General features: G+C 38.1%; 2 long non-coding RNA genes across 3 annotated transcripts in view; one reads left to right on the top strand and one right to left on the bottom strand.

Annotated features, from left to right (window-relative positions):
- The window catches only part of LOC110256931, a 171,731-nt gene that overhangs the window by 60,680 nt on the left and 90,983 nt on the right, over nucleotides 1-20,068 (top strand). Inside the window, exon 4 of one of the 2 annotated variants that reach the window (XR_002339014.1) lies at nucleotides 17,483-17,845. This is a non-coding gene — a long non-coding RNA (uncharacterized LOC110256931). Of the gene's footprint in view, nucleotides 1-17,482; nucleotides 18,601-20,068 lie in introns of both variants that reach the window. The other variant, XR_002339013.1, reaches the window with a different exon arrangement.
- Nucleotides 17-18,435, bottom strand: LOC110256932. Its single transcript, XR_002339015.1, has 2 exons — nucleotides 17,583-18,435; nucleotides 17-962 (listed from the first exon to the last, which is right to left on the bottom strand). It is a non-coding gene; the product is annotated as an uncharacterized LOC110256932 (long non-coding RNA).

Here is a 20,068-nt window from a genome sequence, read left to right as displayed (position 1 = left end):
ACGATTTATCACTATGTCCTTCTTGAACATGTTTTTTATTTGATTTTTAAAACATTGCTCTTTGTTTTTTCACTCTCTTCACTAGTGGCCATCCCTTATTTTCCTGGTTTTTCCTCATATCTCCAGCTTCTAAGTTACCACAGTATTAGAGGGCATGGTGATGATCTCACCATGTCTTTTTTTTTTTTTTGACCATGCCCACATCATGCAGAAGTTTCTGGGCAATGCTGGATCCTTAGCCTGCTGAGCTACCAGGGGAGTCCTACCATTTCATATTTTAAATACTATAAGCAAGTAACTCCCAAATTTATATCTCCAGCCTGGACCTTTCCCTGAACTCCAAACTTATAGAGTCATTTTTGTGCTTAACATTGCCACCTGGGTATTTAGTTAGCATCTTCAGCTTGATAAATACCAAACTATTGATTTACACCAAACCCCAACTCCCTCACCCAAAGCAACTCTTTTGCAGTCTATGTATTAAATGCTAACTTTTTGCTTTTAGTTCTGAGGACAGAAACTCTGGAGTCATGCACTGGCAATCTTTTTCTTATATTACATATCAAACTCCATTAACAGATCCTTTACCTCTACCTTCAAATGTAAAGAATCTGACCACTTTCTACTACTTCAATCTCTGCCCTCATTTCTAAGCTTAGTATGATCATCCTTTGCTTGGAATTTTTTAGCAGCTTCCTATATGGTCTAAATTCCATTTTGTTTAGCTACAGACTATTCTAAAACTGAAGCCAGAGAGAACTTTTTAAAAGTTAAATCAGACCATGTCATTTCTTTGCTCAAAACTACACAGCAGTTTCCTACTTAGGGTAAAATTCAATGTTTTGGGTGTTCCCTGATGGCCCAAGTGGGCTAAGGATCTGATGTTGTCACTGCTGTGGCTTGGGTCACTGCTGTGGCATGGGTTTGATCCCTGACCCCTGGAACTTCTTCGTGCTTTGGTGCTGCAAAAAAAAAAAAAAAAAAAAAGTCAATGTCTTTATATGATGGCCTCAAAAGCCCTGCAAAATGTGGCACCGTCTCTCTTGACCTTATTTGTCGGTGCTCTTCTTGACTACATCAGCCTCTTTACTGTTTGTTGAACAAACTAGGCATGTTCCTGCTGAAGGACATTTTTAAATCTTGTTCTCTCTGCCTGGGAAGCAATTTCCCCATATTTCTACATGCCTTATTCCCTCACTTTTCAAGTCTTTGCTCAGATAACTTATCAATAAGGCCCTTTTTCACTTTTTCTAGAACCTCTTGTACATCTTGGCTCCCTCCCTTCCCTTCCCTTGCTTCTCCATGATACCTGTCACAATTATATATAGCAGAGTGTTCAAACTGTGGCCAGTGAGCTAAATATAACTACTGTCTGTTTTTTGTTTGTTTTGTTTTTTAATTTTTGGGCTGCCCCACTGCACATAGAGTCCCAGGGCAGAGATCTGATCCAAGCTACAGTTGCCACCCGCGCCACAGCTGGGGCCAAACGCTGGATCCTTAACCCATTATGCTGGGCCAGGGATTGAATCTGCATCCCAGCACTGCAGAGACACTGCCAATCCCATTGCACCATGCTGGGAACTCCAACTACTATCTGTTTTTGTATATAAACTTTCCTTGGAACACAGCCACACACACTTTTTTACATGTTGCCTATGGCTAGTTTTTAACTACAGTGGCACAGTTGAGTAATTGCAGCAGAGACGTGGCCTATAAAGCCTGAAACATTCACTATTTGGCCCTTTACAGAAAAAGTTTTTTAATCCTGATATACACAATGTATTTGCTTATGTGTTTATTGCCTATTTCTCCACACAAGAAAGTAAGCCCTGTAAGGGCAGGTTATTTTTATTTTTTTTTACTGCTGCATCCTTAGCACCTATAATAGTAACTGGCACATAATAGGTGTTCAGTAAGTATTCTAGGAACAATTAAATGACAATGATAGAGAAAACATCATATGGTCTAATAATAAAGGGACATATTAAAGGATTTTAGGCTTTTGAAGACAAAAATTCCTCTAGGTTATAAGCTTTATTATGCATCATTATCATCTGAAAATAATTAATATGCTTTCAATTAAGCATGTTTGCAATTAAGAAAAGAAACTCTTATGTAAAGATATAGAAAGAAGCTACAGAATTTCCCTCCTCTGATACCTAATGATATGATCTTCAACAATTAAAAAGATAAGAATAGCTGAACCAGAAGAAAAAAAGAAAAGAAAATATTCATCAGCAGTAACCAGAAAATAAGAAACAGGATAGAAGCTCATGTCATGTATTTCAAAAGACAATAGCCAAGGAAGGAAACAGAAGATTTGCCAAAGCGTAGTGTGGCACCCAGACCCATACTTAACTCCCTAAAATCTTATCTTAATGTCAAGATTAATGATGATCTTGAGATTCATCTTTTTTTTCTCTTTTTTAGGGCTGCTCCTGTGGCATGTGGAAGTTCCCAGGCTAGGGGTTGAATGTGAGCTGAAGCTGCCAGCCTACACCACAGCTACGGCAACACCAAATCCTTAACCCACTGGGCAGGGCCAGGGATAGAATTCACATTCTCATGGATACTAGTCCAGTTCCTTACTACTGAGCCACAATGGGAGCTCTGAGATTCATCATTAATACAGTTAAAATAGTAGAGGAATCAATGTATAGAGTCCCCTTACATTTTTCTTTTTCTTATTGTGTAAAAATAGAAAAGCTGCTGGGAAGGGATGATTGAAAAGGGAAACGTGAGGATTGGAGATGATTTCCTGGCAGAAGCAGAGGCTTCAGGACTCCTGAATTGAGGGAATGGTCTAAATCCCAAGGGCTCTCTTCCTTTAGGTATAAGGTGTATTTCCTCTCTGAGTAGTAAGAGCGACCCTCCAAGAAAGTCTCAAAGAATTAAACCTAATTTTTTCAACAAAAGCCACACATAAAAACTTCCACAAAAGGTATATGGAATAACTGGCCAGTGGGGACCTGTTGTATAGCACAGGGAACTCTACCCAATATTCTGTGATAATCTGTCTGGGAAAAGAATTTGAAAAAGAATGGGTGTGTACATGTATAGCTGAATCACTCTTTGGTTATACATGTACTGAACATGTGATAATTTCTGCTATACAGAAATAATTTCAGTACAGCAGAAATTATCACAGCATTGTAAATCAACTTGTGGCTCAGCTATAACGAATCCAACTAGTATCCATGAGGATACAGGTTCAATCCCTGGCCTTGCTCAGTGGGTTAAGGATCTGGTGTTGCCGTGAGCTGCGGCATATGTGGCACATGTGGCTAGGATCCTGTGTTGTTGTGACTGTGGCGTAGGCCGGCAGCTACAGCTCCAATTTGACCCCTTGGTTGGGAACTTCCATATGCCGTGAGTGTGGCACTGGGAAAAAAAAAAAGGACAAAAAAATAAAATAAAAAATTCACAATGTATAAATTTCTTTTTTACTATTTTAAAAGATCCAACTTATCTTGTTTCCAGGTGATTTCTATCATTTTATTTGCCTCTTGGAGGATAATTTCCCTCTCTCTCTCTCTCTCTCTCTTTGTCTCCAGTCAAGAATGGGAAAGATAGAAAGGTTATAAATATATGGGAGAGAGAGAGGTTATAAAAAGTAATTTTTTAATTTTTTTTTTTTTTTTGGTCTTTTTGCCATTTCTTTTTTTTTTTTTTTTTTTGTCTTTTGTTGTTGTTGCTATTTCTTGGGCCGCTCCCGCAGCATATGGAGGTTCCCAGGCTAGGGGTCCAATCGGAGCTGTAGCCACCAGCCTACGTCAGAGCCACAGCCACAGCGGGATCCGAGCCGCGTCTGCAACCTACACCACAGCTCACGGCAACGCCAGATCCTTAACCCACTGAGCAAGGGCAGGGACCGAACCCGCAACCTCATGGTTCTTAGTTGGATTCGTTAACCACTGCGCCACGACGGGAACTCCTGTCTTTTTGCCATTTCTTGGGCCGCTCCCGCAGCACATGGAGGTTCCCAGGCTAGGGGTGGAATCAGAGCTGTAGCCGCCGGCCTATGCCAGAGCCACAGCAACGCCAGATGCGAGCCACGTCTGTGACCTACACCACAGCTCACGGCCACGCTGGATCCTTAACCCACTGAGCACGGCCAGGAATGAAACCTGCAACCTCATGGTCCCTAGTCGGATTCGTTTCTGCTGTGCCAGGACGGGAACTCCCTCTAACTACTCTTTAACATGTGCATGCTATTAGATATCTGGCTTTACACTTGGTTGAAACCTTCTATGTAAAGAATACATTGAATGTTTTACTGTTTATGAGGGAGATGTGCCTGAGAGCTTATTGGGTTTGTTTTGTTTGGTTTTTTTTTTTTTTTTTTTTTTTTTTTGGCATATGGAAATTCCTGGGCTAGGGATAGAATCTGAGCCACACTTGCAGCCCCACTGGATTCTTAAGGCACTTCACTGGGACAGGGATTGAACCCCCTTCCCCCACGGAGACAACCGTGTCCTTACTCCTCCCCACCACCCCGTGCCACAGTGGGATCTCTGATTTCTTTTTTAAATCACTAAAGATTCATGCTTAAGGTGGAAGATATTTTTAAAATTTGGTTTGTGATTATTTTATGAACCAAACAATTTTCTGGAAAAAGTTTGTTGGAATCAGTATTGACAGAGTACAAGCAGAATATGAGAAACAATAGCACTACACTAGTTAAAGAGTTGGCAGTTGAATATTGTTTCTCACAGTGTGTTATTCCCAGACACAACTGTCTATAAAGAATATGGACTTTGATCTTGATTTAGTGTTTAAAAGAAATAGTGAAAACCATGCCTATGATTGAATTTGGGTCCTTGAGTATATATTCTTCAGAATGTTGTGAAAATAAATGAGCAGTGAATATAAACCCCTGCCGAAAAAAAGGGAGTTCCCGTCGTGGCTCAGCGGTTAACGAATCTGACTAGCATCCATGAGTTCGCAGGTTTGATCCCTGACTTTGCTCAGTGGGTTAAGGATCCGGAGTTGTTCTGAGCTGTGGTGTAGGTCGCAGACGTGGCTTCTATCCTCCATTGCTGTGACTGTGGCGTAGGCTGGCAGCTACAGCTCCGATTAGACCCCTAGCCTGGGAACCTCCTATATGCCACACGTGCGGCCCTAAAAACAAAAACAAACAAACAAACAAAAAACCTCCTTTTTCCCCAACTTGAAACCGTTGGCTGTCAAGAGGGAAAGTAGTCATATGAATTTTTGAAATCAGATAGATAAAAATATTTCATCATGACGCTGAAAAAAGATCATTTCTGTGATTTCAGAGGGCTTGCCCAAATGGCATGTATCAATACCTTGAAGAGCTTAAAACTGTGTTTCAGGGCTAAATTGTTACAAACTTCAGTGCTAAAAATAATATATGTAATATATTAGGACAAATTATAATGCAAAGAAGGTTTTACTATGAGATGGACTTTTACAAATTAGGATATGAATTCTCCTTCCCCTATCTCTCCCCAGAAAAAAATAACTGCTTCTTCTCATGTGCACTCATTTCACTTTGAATACTTATATTAGAGCATTTAACGCATTGTATCAGATATCTGGACTGTTTACATCTTTCAGTTGGACAGTGCACTTCTCAAGGGCTAGTGATTGTGGTCCTTCCCAACAGAGGTGTGCTGGTAAATCTTTCTGGAATGAAAATGTATACATTTTGCAAATCGTAACATATGCAGTACTAATTGTAAAATCCATATAGCCAATTTATTCTTATAGAACACTTTGGTTGATGTTTACCAAAATCTTGTTTCTATGTCCCTATCTGTAGCCAACGTATAGTTGCACAATTGTTGAAGAATGTAGTTTTAATATAAATGGTCATTGATATTTTTGTCTAAGTTAAAGAGTAAGATGAAAATGAAATTACTTTTTGATCAAAGACTTCTTACTAACTCATTAATAGGTTTAAAATATTAGAAGATTGCAGGGGGATGAATGAGGGGTTTGGGATTGGCATATGCACACTGAGATATATGGACTGATTGGCCAGTGGGGACCTACTATATAGCACAGAGAACTCTACCCAATATTCTGTGATAATCTGTGTGGGAAAAGAATCTGAAAGAGAATAGATGTGTATACATGTATAACTGAGTCATTTTTGTTGTACAGAGAAATTATTACAACATCATAAATCAACTATACTATAATAAAACTTTAAGAAATGAAAAAATATTAGATTACTCTCTCTCCCTTTTCGTGCTGTTTCTGTGTAACACTTTAAATTTAATTAGGAGTTCCTGTCGTGGCGCAGTGGTTAACGAATCCGACTAGGAACCATGAGGTTGTGGGTTCGATCCCTGGCCTTGCTCAATGGGTTAAGGATCCAGCGTTGCCGTGAGCTGTGGTGTAGGTCGCAGACGCGGCTTGGATCCCGAGTTGCTGTGGCTCTGGTGTAGGCCAGCAGCTACAGCTCTGATTAAACCCCTAGCCTGGGAACCTCCATATGCTGCGGGAGCGGCCCAAGAAATGGCAAAAAGACAAAAAAAAAAAAAATATATATATATATATATATATATATATATAAAATAATAAATAAATAAATAAATTTAATTTGGTTAACATTTTTCCTATCACTTTCTTTTTTTTTTTTTTTTTTTTTTTTTTTGTCTTTTTGCCATTTCTCGGGCCATTCCCGCGGCACATGGAGGTTCCCAGGCTAGGGGTTGAATCGGAGCTGCAGCCGCCGGCCTACGCCAGAGCCACAGCAACACAGGATCCGAGCCGCGTCTGCGACCTACACCACAGCTCACGGCAACGCCAGATCCTTAACCCACTGAGCAAGGGCAGGGACCGAACCCGCAACCTCATGGTTCCTAGTCGGATTCGTTAACCACTGCGCCACGACAGGAACTCCCTATCACTTTCTTAATTGTAGACTGTCAACAAAATGTTAAATTTGGATTTCCCGTCGTGGCTCAGTGGTTAATGAATCTAAGAACCATGAGGTTGCGAGTTTGATCCCTGCCCTTGCTCAGTGGGTTAAGGATCTGGCATTGCCATGAGCTATGGTGTAGGTTGCAGACGAGGCTTGGATCCCGCATTGCTGTGGCTGTGATGTAGGCTGGTGGCTACAGCTCTGATTAGACCCCTAGCCTGAGAACCTCCATATGCCGCGGGTGTGGTCCTAGAAAAGACAAAACAAAAAAACCCCAAAATGTTAAATTTATGCCCTGCTTTGTAGTGTTTGCTGATTTCCACGTTTTAAACATTTCCGCCGTGGTCTATTTCAAACTACCAATGTAATATCACTAATAATAGAGTTGGGAAGGGATGTCAGTAGCATACCACTGTATCATTTTTTCTGCATACTGCAGTGGGCATAAATAACCTCAAGGGCATCAATGATGGTAAAACATAATAAAATAAGAAGTGATGAGTTATATTTATTTGTTGTTAATATAATTTATTTTAAGTTTTAAAATATTTATTTTTGATAATGGCTGTGTTTTAACAACCAGCTTGCAGAATTTCTGAAACTTTAAGTTTTGACTGCATGGGCTTTAATGAGTTGGATTCAGTATATTGCTGCCCCTGGAGTGGTTTCCTGTATAATATGCACAGCCTTATGTGACTGACTTGGGTGAACTTTTTTTTGTTAATTCAATCAGCTTATTCATCATTATGCCTTTGGCTTTCATGGAGGATTGCTATGAGAAAGACCACGCGAATGATGTCTGTACATTGGTATAAGTTTTGATTGCTTCAAAACTTTGATATGTAACTCCAGTGTTTTAAGTTTGTCTTAATGAATTGGTAATTTTGCTGTTTATCAGATAAGAATATTATATTCCTTCTTTGTTTTATCTACCTTGAAATCTGTATTATTTCCTTGCTCATAATAACTGTTAGTGCAGGCCAATAACATTTAAACTTTTTAAAAAAATGAAATATTATGTTGAAATATTAAGATATAGATGTATACACTATATCCATATGCATACCTATATACATACAACACATACAGACATAGGTATATACATATATATCTATACATACAAAAATAATTTCAAATTAGATTTTCTAAGGTATATTTGATAGGAAATGTTGACTAAAGTCATAATTTGTATTATTTATTTACCAGTTTTCAAAATAATGAGGTGATTGGTTCCCTAGCATTCTTCAAAGGTGAACAATGAAGTTTTTTTGTGTTTTGGGGGCTTTTTGGCTGTGCCAAGGCATATGGAAATTTTCTGGCCAGGGATGAAACCTGCACCAGAACAGCCACCCAAGCTGCTGCAATGGCAATGTTGGATCCTTAACCAGTTGCACCGCAAGAGAACTCCATAAAGTTTTTTTTTTTTTTTTTCAGTATCATTATCAACTCATACTTTAAGATATTTTTTGTGTGTGTGTTTCAATTCATTGTAGTTCTTTCTTTCTTTTCTTTTTTTTTGGCTGCAGCTGTGGCATGCAGAAGTTCCAAGGCAGGGATGGAACTCCTGCCACTGCAGCTACCCCAGCCACTGTAGTGCCAATGCTGGGTCCTTAACCCACTGAGCTACCAAGGAACTCCCTATTGTAGTAATTCTTAACAAATTAAAATTGTCTCATCTTTGGCCAGTGGGAACCACCTCAAGTTAGCTTCTTCGAATTTACTCCCAAGTCCTTTTTACATGACCCCAATAATCTTTGATAGTTTTCATGTTTAATCCTATGATAGGGTATTCTAGGCTTATCTGGATATTTCCTGTCCCAAGCCTAGAATCAGACATTGTTTCAAGGAATTCATTTCAGGGGTGAATGGTGTTTAGCAGCCATAACTGGATACATAAGTGTATGCATGTTGCTACTGTAGTAGATGCCATTTTTAGGCATTTATGGTGGGTGGAACTAAAATATATATTTTCTAGAAAATATTTGATTAGTTCATTCTAACATATCCAGTGCAAATTCATGATCAGAAATTTTATGTAACATTGATTTTTAGATCTGCTTCTTTTTTTTCCACACAAAAAACATCCAACTTAATTAACCATTTGTTTTTTCTCAGACTATACATGCAGTAATATTACAATAACATCACAAGTTAATACTACAAAACTATGATTAGTGATAACAATTTAAGTTTCTCTTTTGTAGTTGCTGCTTTAAAGTTCATTTTATTAGTTTAAATCCTATGAGGAATGTACTGTTAAGTTAGTGTTTGTATGTGGTTTTTAAAAAATTACTGCATTTATGTGTTCCCACTGTGGTGCAACAGGATTGGCAGCGTCTTGGGAGCACTGGGACACAGGTTTGATCCCTGGCCCAGCACAGAGGGTTAAGGATCTCATGTTACTGCAGCTGCGGCTTAGGTCGCAACTGTGGGTGAGATTTGATCCCTGGCCCAGGAACTCCATATGCTGCAGGGCAGCCAGGAGAAAAAAAAAAAAAACTTTACTGCATTTAAAATCACTTAGAATATTCTTCTCTGTATGGTTATGCCACCAACTCCATATACAAGTAAGTTCATTGATTTCATTTAGCTTTCATTTTGATGGGATTGCTTTTTTTTTTTTTTTTTTTTTTGGTGTGAACTGATGTCTTTTTTTTGTTTGTTTTTTTTTGTTTTGTTTTGTTTTGGTTTTTTTTTTTTTTTATTATTTTCCCACTGTACAGCAAGGGGGTCAGGTCATCCTTAGATGTAGGGATTGCTTTTAAAATGTAATTGTTTGTTTTTGCTTTTTAGGGCTGCACCTGTGGCATATGGATGTTCCCAGCCTAGGGGTCCAATTGGAGCTGCAACTGCTAGCCTATGCCATAGCCACAGCAACGTGGGAACCAAGCTGCGTCTGCAGCCTGCACCACAGCTCACCACAAAGTGGGATCCTTAACCCACTCAGCAAGACCAGGGATCAGACCAGCATCCTCATGGATACTAGTTGGGTCTGTAACTCACTGAACCACAATGGGAACTCCAATTTAATGTGTTTTTGTTTTATAATTATGTAAATTATTTTATATGTTTCCCAAAATCACACCTACAAAACAAGTTTTATGAAAAACTTTGCTACCATTCTATCTTTACTGCTCTGCTCACTTTGTTTTTGCAGGTAACCATGTGTTTTAATTTTTTGACTTTTCATTTAAAAAATGAGAGGAGCTCCCTCTGTGGTGCATTGGGTTAAGAACCTGACTACAGCAGCTTGGGTGACTGTGGAGGCATGGGTTCAGTCCCCAGCCAGGAACTTCCATGTGCTTTGGGTGCGGTCATAAAATTTTTTAATAAATGAGGTAACTATATAAATGAATGGCAGTATCTCATAGATGATTTTCTCCATCTTGCTTTTTTAACTTAACAATATATACTGGAGTTGATGATGAAGTATTTTATGCTACATATATTCCTTATTCCTTGTTAAAAATTAATAGAACTCCACCATATGTGTATGCTATAATTTTTTGTTTGTTTTCGCTTTTTAGGGCCGCACCCACAGCATATGGAGGTTCCCAGGCTAGGGGTCTAATGGGAGCTACAGGTGCCGGCCTACACCACAGCCACAGCAAAGCGGGATCTGAGCCGAGTCTTCGACCTATACCACAATGGTGTAGCTGAATCCCCTACCCACTGAGTGAGGCCAGGGATTGAACCTGCAACCTCATGGTTCCTATCCAGGTTCGTTAACCAGTGAGCCACGACGTGAACTCCCTGTATATGCTATAATTTATCCTGCCATTTCCCTATGATGAGCATTTGGGTTATTTCTAGATGTTAACCTAAAACAATTAATAGCCAATGGGTTTATTTGAGAACAGCAAGGATTTGCAGTTTAGGACATGCAACTATGAGAACCATATGCAAGTCCTATAAAGCAAAAGAAAGAAAAGTTTTTTATAGAGAAAAAGGAAAAATTGGAAGAGGCATTCATAAACAAGAAGTCCCTTGGAGGAAACTGGGAGTTCAAATTATGATGGCTCTTAACTGGCTGAGTTGTGACAATTTCTCATTGGTTGAGCTGTTGCCACGCAAGGAAGAGATCTTTCTCCTCTGGCATTGGTAGTAAAACAGTGTCACTTCCAGCTGGAGAGACATGATTTAAGTCTTCCTGTTGGTATCTGAATAGATCTTGATTGGTACATGGATGAGTGCTCCCTCTTTTGGTCTTCAGACTTCATGTTAGTGAGATTTCTCTATTATTTTCACATAGACATTTGCTATAAAAAACAATGCTTCAGAGAATAACTTCTTATATGCCTATATTATATTCTTTTGTGTTGGTCAGATTCTTAGAAGTGGAATTTTCTAATATAAAATACACGTATAACTGCTAGATATCAAATTCTCTTGTTGGGGTTTTTCTCTTTTTCACTCTAACAAGCAGTGTTTGAGAGTGTTCCTTTTCCTCACAACTGCCTCACTAACAGGCTGTGTTGTAAAACTTTTGGATTTTTGCCAGTTTGTTGGGTGAGACATAGTATTTCAGTGATTCTTTTTTTTTTTTTGCTTCTTTTTAGGGTCACATCTGCGGCATATGGAAGTTCGCAGGCTAGGGGTCAGGCTACACCACAGATCACAGCAATGCAGGTTCCTTAACCCACTGAGCAAAGCCAGGGATCAAACCCCTGCATCCTCTTGGATACTAGTTGGGTTTGCTAGCACTGAGCCACACCGGGAACTCCATATTTCAGTGACTCTTTATTTGCATTTCTCTTAAGAGCAAGTTTGAGAATATTTCTGTTTAAAGGACGTTTGCATTTCTTTTTCTGTGAAATGTCTGTTCATATCTTACCATATATCTATCAGGGTGTTGGTGTTTTATTCAACTTTAGATACTTTTTATATGTAGGGTTATTAAATAGTCTCATGTGTTACAGATTTTTTCAGTTTCTCATTTGTTTTTATACTTCGCCTGCAGTATTTTTTCTTTTTTGTCATACAAAAGTTTTTATGTTTTGAAATTTACTGATATTTCACTTTACTGCATCTAGTTTTGACCAATGCTGGGAACTTTTTCCTTACTGTCCGTTTACAGAGGAATTGACCTATAATTTCTCCTAATACTTGTATGGGTTCAAATTTTTGTATTTAAATATCTGATCTTTTTTTAAATTTATTTTTGGAGCAGATCCAAATTTACTTTTTCCTTATGATTACCAGTTATCCCAACATTGCTTATGAAAAAGTACATCTCTTCCTTACTGCTTTGAGAATCAGCATTCATCTATGTTAATATGCATTTGGATAATTTGTCAATTTTCTCTTGTCTTTTTTCATGTGCCAATGCTGTTACATTATTAATCTGATATGACATCCTCCCCTTACTCCCAATCCTCTTTTTGCAGAGTTTTCTGAACTTTTCTTGTTTATTCCAGATGAATTTTATAATCAACTTGTGCTTATAATCAACTAAGTTCTTAATCAGCAGTGTGTATCAGAAACACCATCAGTTTTTAAAAAAAGAAAATAAATACTTAGCCTCCACCCCAGATCTAGTCAATGTGTAGATAACTGGGCCCGGGTATGTACATTTTGAAAAAAACTTTCCAGTTGATTTTAATAATCCCATTTAAGAGTGCTCTATAAAGTATAAATTGTTTCTAATTCCAAACTACCTTATGATTTGTTTTCCCTTATATATTCTGTACCTGTGGCATATGGAAGTTCTCAGGCTAGGGGTCGAACTGAAGCTGCAGCTGAGGCCTATGCGACAGCCACAGTAACACTAAATCTAAGCCATATCCCCCATGGCTTATGGCAACACTGGATCCTTAACCCACTGAATGAGGCCAGGGATTAAACCCTTATCAAGGAGATTGCATCTGGTCCTTAACCCATTGATGCACAATGGGAACTCCATCCCTTATGTATTCTGACTTTACCTAAATGACTGCAGCATTTACCCAGTTCCCTAAGGCAGAAATCTCTGGTTTTCGTGTAGCCCTTCCTCTCCTTTTACTCTGCTTTTACTTAGTCACACAATCCACATTTTACCTCAAAAATATTTCACTTTAAACTTCCAGTACCATTGTCTTTTACCATTTTTCTCATGGACTGTTTTTTAATTAATTAATTTATTTTTTGGCCACCTCTGTGGCACATGGAAGTTCCTAGGCTCCAAACTGAAGGGGTGCTACGGTAGCAACCCAAACTGCTGCAGTGACAATGTCTTAACCTGCTGCACCACAGAACTCCCTCATGGACTGTTAAGCAATCTCTTCATACTACAGTCTATCATGTGCACTGCCTACACAGTTATTTTTCCCTAAAAATAAGGTTGATCATGTCACTTGTTTGCTGACCTTTGTTGGCTCTCAGGATAAATTCAACCATAAAGCCTTTCACTCACAGGTCCCTGCCTCCTTTTCCTTCTTGTCCCTGATATTCCACACCTCATGCTGAATAGTCCTGCTAAATTGTATTTCTCACTCTAGTAGATGGACATAAGATGTAGTAGTAGCTCTTTGTATTTAAACAGGTTTCACTCAGAATCCACCCTCACTTTCTTTGCCTGGTATGTATTTGAGATGTAGCTCAAATGGGATTTCTTTGATAAGCTTTTCATAGACCCTCAGTCAGAATTAGTTGTTGCCCCACCCTCGTTATTCTTGCAAAACTTTATTATTTGTATCTTTATAATGTGATTTTTGTGAGCCTCTAATCTCCCAGGAATTTCACACTTTCAACATCAACCAGAATGTGAGCTTTTCATGTCCTTCCAGCCTCTAGCAGAGTGCATAGCATATAGCGAGCACTCAAATGTTTGTTCAGAGAATGAAAACAAATAAAGCTTCATTAGTCTGTACTGATTGAAACAGAAACAAGACATGACAGTGGCCAGCTTGTTCTACCATTAAGATCTTTTGTTCTTTTAGCTTTTTATAGTCAGCCTAGACTTTGTTCTCTGTACACAGCAATTTCTTACCCTTTGAAGGTCCCTGTACAATAACTACAGTAGTAAATTAGATACCTGTCCATCTTTATATCTACCTATTTGAAAAGTTTTGCCTTAGTCCTAAAAGTAGATGATGCTTTACAGAAGAAAGTGCAACAATTTAGTCCACAGTGGTGGAATACTTCGTTTATGGGATAGGTATGTATCATATATAGAATTTCAGAAATAATTATCAGTAATATTGGAAAAGATCTGTTTGATTATTAAATTCTTTCACCTTCTGTACATGATCAAGTACTAATTTAGGTGATGATCTTAAGTAGAAGACTTAAGTGCTGTGGGAGCCAAATTATTTTATAACTTATAATTATTTTCCCTTTTTTTCCCTTCAACTCTATGAAGAGTTGTCATCTTTGAAACACTTAAATGTAGATAACATAAAAAAAGGGAAGGAATCATATTAAAAAATAATTTAAGCACAACTTCTTAGTAAGGGGGTATCAAATACTGGAGTAATCCAGTTTTAAATTTTTAGTGTATAATTATTTTTAAATAGCAGTTTTAAAAGTATAGATTAAATTGGATAAGTAATATATTTGAATTACCAAATAACCCCCAATTATTTTGAAGATTATTTTAATATAAAAATTGAAGATTTTATTTTTTATTGAAATACAAAAATTCCTTTTATGAATTTTAGATATCAACCTATGTGAGTTTTTCATTTGTTAACTATTTTGTTAATTATTGATTATCATTTAACTGTACTTTGCCTTTGAGAATGTTGCAAAAATATTTCCAAACTATATAAAAAGCCCTTGATGATAATAAAAATATAGTTATAAAATATTTTAAAGACACCAAAATCAAGTTTTTCATTATCACTACTTTTATCCTTTATAACAATCTTTAATGACACTAAGTCTTACTTTGTTATATTACTTCATCATTCAACCAAGGAAAAGACAACTTTGTGTTATATACGGCTACAACTTGAAATTTTATATATATATGTGATATACACATACACACATAAATGTACACACTTTAAAATTTTTTTAGTCATAAAACCACTGAGGGGAATGATAGAAATTTTTAATATGAATTTTTATATTTATATAAGCTAATTGCTTTTATTATCTATGTATCATTTTTTTTCCTTGGATTAGGCATATATCTAAAATTTAAATTACAAAATGAGTTTTATTATGTTAAATAGTTTTCCCGCAGGCTTTTTTCCTCTAAAAACTAGGCAATGTAAATTACATATTCCTATGAAACTTACTGTTTGGAAAACCAATGTGCTATCTTGAAACCCAGTATTATTCAAAATATTATTGGAAACAAAAGTTGAACCATGCTTTGCAGTATATTGTTTAAAGTATTTAAGTAAAAGATATATCTTTGGTCATCCAAGTTATTGAAGTGTGCCACCTAACTTTATTTCAAGAGAAATGTTTTAAGAGAATTCTTTATGAAAATTGAAACAACTTGAATCTAGTGCTTTCTTTTTATCATTTCAAAACTGATTATTTTTAACAGTAATGCTAGTGATTGGGCAAAATATCAGAAATGGAATGTTGAAATATTAATATTAAAATTATTTATATAAAGAAATGTCCGTGAATTCTTCCAAATATTTTAAAATACTGTTTTGAATAATGACTACTGTTATATAAAAGTGAATGAACTTTTTTGCAAGTTTCTTTGCTAAAGTAATATCTAAATGCTAGCTTTCCACACTTATAGCATAATCTATATTTTTTTTCTGGAGAATTATTTGTAAGTTTTGTTATTGTGGAACTGTTGACCCAGTCATACATGTACAGAGCTTGGCCTCTGAGTTAATTAAATATGAGTTAATAATATATTATAAGGAAATTATTGTCCTTATTACAGTTATTAGGTAGTTACTCAAATTATAGCTTCAAAGGAATGCAGAGCATGGAAAACTCAGGATTAAATTATGCATTTGAACCTTAGGCCAGCTTTTACTGTAGAGACAGTTTTCTGCTAAGAGAGAAATTGTATGTCATTGAAATTAAATGCTTTTCTGGGGATGGAAGGTTCCAGTTTTTAATGAAATTACTGAGTGTGGTGTAGTGAAATGATTAAAATCTGTATTCCGGGAATGTGGCAGGGAAAAAAAATCAATAAGTGCTAGCACAGCTTTGCTGCTCTATGTGAATCCTGAGAATGAAATAAACTACTACAAAAATAATAATTAAAAACATATCAGCACATTAATTTATTTAGCATCAATCTCCTGAGACATCATCTTCACTAATTTTTAGCATACATTTTACTATGTAATGAGCAGCCTTCTTTTCAGATATCCCTATTAGACAGGCAGTATTTCTGCCCTTCCCCCAGTGCTCCTGCTTTGCAATCATTGTACTTGCACTTATTATGTTACAAATGACCGAGGTAAGGCTGACATTCTCAGTGCATGCAAAAAGACCTAGTCTGCCAAGCTTTTTTTTTTCCTAATGAAGCAGCTTTGTGAAATCTCCCCATGTGTTAATACTAATGAAGATCCTCCAGCACAATTAAAATCACAGCCAGTGGCTGAAGAGGAAACATAAAACAATAGCATCTTTTAAGATACATTTATCCGCATATGCATGTGCAAAATATACATATATGGTCAAATTATTCTATAGCTTGCCTTTCACTTGCTCTTCCTCCTAAAAATTTTATTATGCAATTTTTAATAATATGAACTTTCGAGACTTTAACGTGCTTCAGGGGAAAAACACTACCTCAATGAAAAACATTTTTATTTGTCGTCTTGGTTAATAAAGTGTTGCGAAGGTTAAGGCCTTTAAAAAAAGAATCATCTTTTAGGAAGCTATGGTGTAGTGTGCCGTAGCAGGGAATGGGGTGTACTTCACCTTTACTTTAACTTTATTGGTTTCAGGATGTTGAAATTGGTGGGGGAAAATGAAAGTTGAAAAAAATTCTGGGAGTAGACAAATAACATACCTCGTGTGTATTTTAAAGATGGAGCAATGGGCTGCCCAGTCTTGATTTTTTTTTTTTTTTCAAGTGTTCTAATTCCTACATTTAGTTATCCCTCCCCTTCTTTGCCTTCTCAGAAGTTGAGGGGGAAAATACTGAGGTTACCTTTTACAGTCTTAACTTAAAACTTTAAAACTATTTACTATTTTAACGTTTTATTTAAATTTTTACTCAGTGCATAAACATTACAGCAGTCGGTTTAACTTGCCTGTGTTAGGGCAGTAGTGTTTTATCCCGGGACCTTTTTGCGCCTGCTTTTTGAGTTCTAAACATCCACGAATTCTTGGCATATTAAATTAGCTTTTAGACTTCAACCGAATTCTGAGTTTTACGAACCAAATGTTTAGATGGAAATGATTAATCTGGGCTCCCTCTTTTCGGTGTACTTTTTTAAAAAATTACACTTTCAATCCTATTTTCTGTCTTCTCTACTTTTAGAAGTAGAACAAAAACATTTGAGTTCCTTAACTTTTTCGGGACGAGGAACGGTACAAACTCAAAGCTACAGCATTCTTGGGAGGAAGAAGCAACCCCCTCCCTCCCTTGGCTACTTTAGGAGCTGATAGGTCATTTATTATTGGAACTGAAATGGTATAAACAATTCTCTCTCTTTTTTCCCTTGTTAACAGCAACTTTCATTGTTAGAGAGAGGAGAGAGAGAGAAGCCTTGTTGGTTGACGTCACTTGGTTCATGAAGCCTTCGCCTAGAAGTGAAGCTGCTGAACAAACCTTGAGAAGAATCATCTCCTGCTTCAATCTGCTGCTGGATAGGAACTAATCAGAAGAGAGAGGCGGAAGACGGAGAAGGAGGGAGTCCAGGGCTTTCCCGATCACAAATCTCACCTCCACTCCAACTCTCTTTATACTTTTCTTGCAAAAATAGTAATAGAAATAAGGAGGTGGTAGGGTTTCCAAAAACAAAAATCGTAACCTTCAACCATCTGGAGAAGGCAAAAATCCCATCCACCGCAACTCTCAGTTCGAAAGTAAAGGTGAGTTTAAAATCCTTGGGTGTGAGGGGTGCGGGAGAAGATGAAGATTCCAAATGTAAAGCCGGTTGAAACAGAAAAGGAGAAACTACGTTCCGGCGAGCGGGGAAGACTCGGGAGTTGCTTATCTCGAGGCGCTCGCTCTGCCCGCCCTGCTCGCCCTGCCGCGGCTGTTTACCCTCGCCGGTCGGTGTGTCTCTTTGTTGTGCTGGCTGGAAGGCTGGGATGGTGCTCGGGGTCCCGAGTGCAGTTTGGGGGAGGAGGACGCGGAGAAGCGCGGTCCTGGGTGGGAGGTGGGGGGTGCGGTCTCAGGAGAATGTAAACTTTATTCGTAGCTGCCAGTGCGGGACTTCGGTCTAGCAGGGCCGCGGGCCGTGCATCCCCCGGCGCGGGCATACGCTGCCGCCGCGAGTCCGCCTCCTTTGTGCCGGCCGCCCTGCTCCGCCGCCCCGGCTTCGCGTCTCCTTCTTCCTCCCTTCGGCTTCCAGCGCTCAGGTTGCCACCAACAGTTTTGCTTCTTAAACAACCTCTGGCACTCTTGCGATCGTAGTTCCTATCCAGGAATATCCGCTGCTCCCCCCATCCCCGCCGGGGTAGTTTCAAGATACCCCCCCACTCCAGTCCGCCTACTGCTGCCCTTTTTTGCCTCCGCCCCCTCTTCCTTCTAGGACTGATTAGCTGCGCCTGCCACCCCCACCCCCCAATTCGGGCCTCTTGCTCGCTCTCCCTGAGTAGCTGGGAGCTCCAGAGTTACTGAAGTGAGCTGGGGGTGGAGTGGGAGTGGGGGGGCAGGTGAAACTGGGAAAAGATCTAGATACCTGGGTAGGTCTGTTTCAGTAACGCAGAGCGTTAGAGGAACACAGCTTTTCCTACAGTCATGTCTGTCTCCTAGCAGTTCTTCCCTGGGAGCTGCCTCCTGCTCTCAACTCTTCCTCGCTCTTTTAATCTCCTTGTCGTTCTCTCGCCCCACCTTCCTTTTCGCGGCTCCTCTCCCCTTAAAGTAGTTCCACGAACCCCAGAATTGGAACATGGGAAAAGCAGGAAGTGTTCGGAGAGTCAGAACTAGCCCTGCTGTTTGGGAGATTTTTCTCTTCTTTTCTTTCCCTCTGTATTTATCTTTTGTGTGTTGCTTCCTTATAAAGAGAGAAGCAGCTGCAGTCCTTGGCCGAGTTGTTGAAATTTATCCCTTTGTGTATATTACAATATCCTCCATTTTTTTCCCCTGCCCTCTAAACAACAAGCGTTTCGCCATCTTGGGCAATTTTTATTCCCAAGTCTCTCTCTCTTTTTTATTTAAGAAATGGAAAGAAACACTACAAAGTCAAAAAGTGTCTGGTTAAGACTCAAAGTTTAGGGAATGTTCAGGGGGCCCAGTGACGTCATGTAAACTTGAGAAATTTTCCCAGGAGTGAATTTTTCGCTTAATTTTTATCATGTTTTTAAGGGACCATTTAAAGGATTATGTAACTTACAGGTTAACGATAAGCTATGCTGCTTATTTTTGTGTTGTGCTCTCAAAATGAACCTTTAGTGTCTGCACATTTATGTTTTGGTAACAGGTGGAAAATTATGTGCAAAAAAATGGGGGAAACTTTTATAGTATCCTTTGGTTTTCACCTAGCTTTTGTCGACATTTTTTTTTATAATTTAAAGGATTTAAATGTTATTTTTAATCAGCATACTTTATTTCTTATTTACTCCACTCTCTGTTGTGGATTTTCCTTTAATCAGCTTTGTTAATATTTGTGTATACTTTTTAAAAATGACCTAGATCTCCTTTTGTAATTAAATACTCTGTTTTGTACATATTTCTTTACATTTTGAGAAGATAACTATTGAAAATACTTGGAGATACTAGATACTTTACAAATTCAGTAGCAGATAATTAAGTAAAATGATCAGCGAAAATGTAATCAGTATTTAAAAGGCAGAATTGATTTAAAAAATAAAATCTCAAGCTATACTCTCTTTGTCAGCCATTATGAAAAGGTAAACAATATAAACTAGTGTTGTTTTAACTTGCTTGTCTAAAATAGTTTTTCACCTCACTAAAGTTCGGTTGGTCACATGACCAAACTTAATGATACACTGACTGGTATATAAATAGGAGGCACTGTAAATTGAATGGGAAAGTGTAATTCTGTCTCCTGCAGTCATTTTCAGTCAGCATATTTACTTCTCTTCTAACAAGGACATGAAACTGTCTGTATTTAATTTGCATTCTCT

Source organism: Sus scrofa, chromosome 15, assembly GCF_000003025.6.
Source record: "Sus scrofa isolate TJ Tabasco breed Duroc chromosome 15, Sscrofa11.1, whole genome shotgun sequence".
Lineage (NCBI taxonomy): Eukaryota > Metazoa > Chordata > Mammalia > Artiodactyla > Suidae > Sus > Sus scrofa.
Note: the sequence above shows the minus strand (reverse complement) of the source record. Positions and strands in the feature narration are given on the sequence as shown.